General features: G+C 36.7%; 1 protein-coding gene across 3 annotated transcripts in view; it reads right to left on the reverse strand.

Moving 5' to 3' along the window:
* Positions 1–3,427, reverse strand: part of LOC306869918 (sialate:O-sulfotransferase 2-like) — a 67,097-nt gene extending 63,670 nt beyond the window's left edge. Inside the window, exon 1 of one of the 3 annotated variants that reach the window (XM_079416864.1) lies at positions 2,796–3,427. The gene's annotated coding sequence lies outside the window, so the exon portion shown is untranslated. The remainder of the gene's footprint in view (positions 1–2,795) is intronic. The other 2 variants (XM_079416865.1, XM_079416866.1) reach the window with 2 other exon arrangements.
* Between the last annotated feature and the right edge of the window lie 2,573 nt (positions 3,428–6,000).

Below are 6,000 nucleotides of genomic sequence, written 5' to 3' on the forward strand. Positions count from 1 at the left end.
AGATTGATTTTCCTGAGGAAAAAAGTGTTACACTTCAAGGCTTTGGTCACTTTTGATCATGAAGGTACCAAGTGTAACCCACAAATGAAGAGGCTCAGAGGGTTGATTAGTGATCAAAGTTTGAATTCTAAATGCATATTAGATTTTTATTGACTGTTTTAAATTAATTAAGTGGCCTTGATTAATTGAGTGTACCTGAGGCTGAGACAAAACCTGACAAGTATTTAAACATGACGTGAGACTGTATATCTATCTAAATTTCGTAAAAGTACGAAATGTAGATGACAGACAAATCTTTTTAAGATTAATTCTAATATGAACCACTGAAATCTGTGGGGTATTTTAATAGTACTTTAATAGTACTTTTTGACTGTTTTACATTCTTGTAAATATCCAGGTTTTAAATGGAAGCAATCTTAGATAAAAATGAAGTGTTCCTATTTGACAACAGAGCACATATGTTCATGAGAGAAAGTCTTAGAGTACATCACTGATAGTCATTGAAATGACGTGCAAACATCAAACATGTCAAGGCTCTGTAATTCTGGCGCTTTGTGTCCGATAACAAGTCACGTGGAACACAGCCTCTGATCAGAGGAGCTTCAGACCTCCCAGATACACAAACTAATTAATCTCACACCCCACGGATTAAATAAAAAATAACAGCCCGGGGTACTGAATCTATGACGAACACAACAGATTAACACGACACAGCCTTGCAGCTGGTCAGTTATGTAAAAAAATTATATACTAAATTGTAATCTACTAATCTATTATGGAAATTGTAATATTCCAGAACAATATTGAAATTCACAGGGAACAAGCTCATATAAGGCACTGACGTGTTTGACCTTTTATGCAAACTAAAATCGCCCCCAGCTGTTTGAAGGTTCATGTCGGCTTCATTACTTCTCTGCGTTTTATCTTTGCTGGTTTGGTTTGGCACTCCTTTAAAGCATGAAAAAGATCTCTTTAAACAAATTTCTGAATAGAAAATGTATTCCAGAAATGACACATAAGCAAAAGGAGTTTGATTAAATTACAGATGCACTTAAAGGGCACTAGGAAGAAGTGGAGGAAGAGTAGCCAGAGAGGCTAAACCATCTTACATTTCAGAAAAAATAAATGATATATCAATGTTCTCACAGAATCTGGGAATATGTGGGTGGTTGGAGGCAACTAAGAAGGCCACTTTCTATAGCACCTGCATCTCAGCGACAGAATGAAGAGAATCATAAACACTCACTGTGCTGCCAATTTGCAGAGACAGTAGCGACTTATTAAACCTTGTTAAGTCAAGCTCTACACAACCGCTCTCAAATTAGTAACAGACACACACAAGACATTCAGATGCTCGTAAATGTGAAAGGAGCCACTTGCTTTTGTAGTTGAGAACTCTCTCCATTTGGAAGTTCTTTTTGATGTGCAAAACTGGCTCTTGAGAATATTTAACACCAATATTAGGGTCATGAGACACAAAGAGTCCAACTCCTTCTTTATGATATTTCTTCAACATGAGTACTGGAGATCATGCAAAGCAGATCTGCTGTCAAAACACAAATCCTTTTACAGATTTATATTATGTCATTATGAATAAACGCATTTATATAACCACAACAGTGCATTTGAGTTGTGGGTAGAGTTTCAGACAGTTCAAAGGACACAGAACAAAGGACATGTAGTTTTGCTTTGAAACATAAGTTTACATAAAACAGAGAAATATTTCTAAGCTCTGATATATGCTGATAGTTGATGAACATAGTCATATAGTTAACCCAGACTATGCCATATTTTAATTAAATAAACTAATCTAGATTGGGGACCCTGTTTGGAACAACATTTTTACATTAAAAAAACATCATCTTCAAAATACTTCAAAAATTAATCAGTTGATTCACCAAGCTTGTGAGTTTAACTGACACTATTATCCCCCTTAATATGATGATGTCAAATGTTATAGATGCAAACACTGCACTACATGCAAATACTGGGGCTGTTAAGTGATTATATGCAAATGTTTTGAAAATGCCATTGTATACCAGTTCTTTCTAACTATCTACAAAAATGGTTTCATGGGTCAATATGCTAACATTAGTTAGGCTACCTAACATTGATAAAGACGAATAAATACTGTAACAAACGTAATGCTCATTGCTGGTTAATGCAACTTAATAGTACAGTACATTAAATAACGTTAACTAATCAGATCTTATTGTAAAGTATTACCAAAACTTCACTTAACTTACAGCAAAAAGGTTTATTTGTATGTAATGTATGTATCTGTTTATATATATATATATATATATATATATATATATATATATATATATATACACATACACACACACACTATGGAATTATTTTTATTCCATTTGCTTTGTTTAATTTTTTTTAAGTAATACAAATCAAACATGCTGGATATAACACGTGCGGGTATATAGTTGACAGAACTTGTCAGTTACAGCAGTGTCCTGCAGTGTGACTTGCGATACGCCATCTATAAAACAATCTTCTTTTCTGTATAAATATTATGCATACAGTTGTAATAACTCTAGTAAAGCAAAGGGAGGTAAAATGAATAACTTGTTACAATTTACAGTAGGCTATCTAAAATATGTACTCTCGCAATTTTTTTGGTTTTATGCTGAACTGCGATTTTCTCTGCAAATCAAAAACCAGACGCATAAATTAACGGTGCAACATAGCAGACACATAGCATCCGCAGAGACTGACTCCAATTCACTTTGCTCCTAAAACGTCTGGCGGCATGATAAACTTGTATATTGACGGCTTACCTGGCTCTAAGGTCTTCTCAGCAGCGCTGAAAGGAGCAGGGCAGAAACTACGGAATCACTTGCACCGCACGCAACCGTTCGCATTAAATGCTCTGTGTCTCTTCTGTGGTAATCGATCGAAGAACGGAGCGCCTGGGGGCGCACACAATGAACACGTCTGCGAATGACTGTCTGGTTGATTATTTGCTCAGTGATCAGCGTGCTTTTCCATGCCTCGCTGAGTTTTCCTATCCCAGTTATTCCCGATCACAGCTGCCGCAGAATCCGCACGCGCTGCCTTTTACATCGTCGCGCGCTCAGAGCCGCAAGCGCGCACGCACAGCGCGGCCGCATAGTACTGCTACTCGCCTCCTCTTCTTCACAGGCGGTGAATCGGGTCAGAGAGGAGGCGTCCTGTTTTTTATACCGTTGTCAAGAGACCTGTCTGTCTCTTCTCTCCTCGCGTATCCGGCGCGTGTCTCACATCCCCGCGGTTCACAGCAACAGCAGCAGCCGCCCGTCAGATCGCGCTCCGCACAGCCCAACAGCACTGTCTAGGGTTCTACACAGACACAGCACGACACAAATTATTAAATAAATAAAGCGAGATGATATGAATAAACGCGAGTGCTCGAACAGTACATTCTGCTCTCTTTTGTAAGAACACTGCGGCACGAAATTAAAAATACTTTTTTGCCAAAAATCAGTAGCCTAGGATGAGGAGTCAGGAAGGCAATCTGTTTTGGTCTGATATAAAAAAATCCATCACATTAATTTGTTTAATAATAATTGTTAGACAAAGTTATGGCGCAGTGTTGCATTTTAGTAGATCTAGAAGGATGTACTGTTCCTCTAAAGTCAAAAATTTGGGTGTGACAGCAACTTGTCTTTTAAAAATCATATTTCCCATGTTACGAAAACAGCATTCTTCCATCTAAACACTGCCAAGCTACAAAACATGTTACCTGTTTCTGATGCATGTATTCGTGACCTCTATACCTGACTATAATGCACTGCTAGGTGGTGGTCCTGCATCTTCAATAAACAAGCTACAGATAGTCCAAAATGCAGCTGCTAGAGTCCTTACCAGGTCAAGAAAATATGATCACTTTACCCCAATCTTACAGTCTCTACTACACTGGCTATACCTATTAAGTTTCGTATCAGTTACAAAATATTACTACTTACTCTTAAGGCCCTTAATGGTTTAGCTCTTGCGTATCGAACTAGTCTTCTCTCACACTACAATCCATCCCGCTCCCCAAGGTCACAAAACTCTGGACTTCTGATAGTACCTAGGATAGCAAAGTCCACTAAAGGAGGTCAAGTTTTTTCGCATTTGGCTCCCAAACTCTGGAATAGCCTTCCTGATAATGTTCAGGTTTCAGACACACTCTCTCTATTTAAATCTAGAATAAAGACAAATCTCTTTAGCCAAGCATTCACATAATGTGTAGTGCTTCACGATGCCATAGAAGAACCCTTTTGTCTAAATGTTTCCATAAAGAACCTTTACCACCTGAAGAACCTTTCTGTTCCACAAAAGGTTCTTTGTGGCGAAAGGTTCTTCAGATTAAAAAAAAATAAGAAAGAGATGTCCTTTAAAGAACGTTTGACTGAATGGTTCTTTGTGGAAACACAAATAGTTCTTCTATGGCATCGCACTTTATTTTTAAGAGTGTATCTCATGAACTTGTACTTCAGTTTTATCTGATTAAACGCACATTATCATTCTTTTGCTTAGGTTGAACACATCATCTTTGTTTGGTTGGAACAGCTACATTAATTTTTTTTCTCTATTTGCTTCTCTGTTTCTGCCATGGGATTGGTAACTAGGATTTACACAAGATTCAGTCTGGATCCAATACTTACAAAGATCTGAGATGACTGAGCACCTGAGAAGAGATGATACCGACCCCTCAGAGGACCTCAGATGATGCCAACCTTGAAGCAACATACAAAACTACCAAATTTTGCTGTAAGTTTGATCACAACATATAATCATTTATGTTAATAGTGTTCATCATCTGTTTGATTACATGTCATTAACTAACTGCATGATTTTTACTGTACATTTCTGCCATATGGTCATCAACTTCAGATAGTCACCACTGATGAGCTAATAATAAATATAACGTAGAAGCTTTCATTTTCTGTAAAGCTGCTTGCAACAATTTGTATCGTAAAAAGCGCTATACAAATAAACGTGACTGGAATTTAGTTTTTATGTCTAGGCGCTATATTGCGAATTTTATAAAGTCATACAATAGTTCTAGGTCATTAATTTAATTGCACAGTTGCTACTTTGGTGCGTTACAATTGTATGGTTAATGTATTCTATACACAGAGTTGGGTATAACTGATTACATGCAATATGGATTATGTAATCAGGTTCCAAAAATTAAGTACTTGTAATTAGATTAAATTACATTTTAAAATACTCATAATCAGACTAGTTACTTTTTTAATTGATTATATGATTACATATTATTCACATAATAGCAGTAAATTATTCATAATTTATTGATTCTCCCTAATTCCTCTTTTTGATCTTTTAAATTTTCCTTTCTAATATAGCCTACCACTTCTATACACTCAGAAAGTCTTCCAGTTTTGTAGAGATTCACACAAAGACCAGTCATTAGTCAGGTTGCTACACAGCATTTAGTAATAGATCCTCTTCTGAATATTATTAACTGATCATTGTCATTAGGATATGTCCCAAAAACCTTCAAACTGGCTATTATTAAGCCTCTCATTAAAAAAACTTGACCCCAAAGAATTAATTACAGACCGATCTCGAAACTCCCTTTTCTGTCAAAGGTATTAGAAAAGGTAGTATCATCACAACTATGTTCCTTCTTAGAGAAAAATGATATACAGTGTATGTGAGGATTTCCAGTCAGGTTTTAGACCATATCATAGAACTGAGACTGCTCTAATTAGAGTTACAAACGACCTGCTTTTATCATCTGATCGTCGTTGTATCTCTCTATTAGTGCTACTGGATCTTAGCGCCACGTTTGACCACAACATTCTTTTAAATAGAATAGAAAATTATGTTGGCATTAGAGGAAGTGCACTAGCATGGTTCAAGTCGTACTTATCTGACCGCCATCAATTTATGGCAGTAAATGAAGAGGTATCATACCAATCACAAGTACAGTATGGAGTACCTCAAGGCTCAGTAATTGGCCCCTTACTTTTCCCGCTTTACATGTTACCC

Source organism: Barbus barbus (genome assembly GCF_936440315.1).
Source record: "Barbus barbus genome assembly, chromosome: 5".
NCBI classification, from domain to species: Eukaryota; Metazoa; Chordata; class Actinopteri; order Cypriniformes; family Cyprinidae; genus Barbus; species Barbus barbus.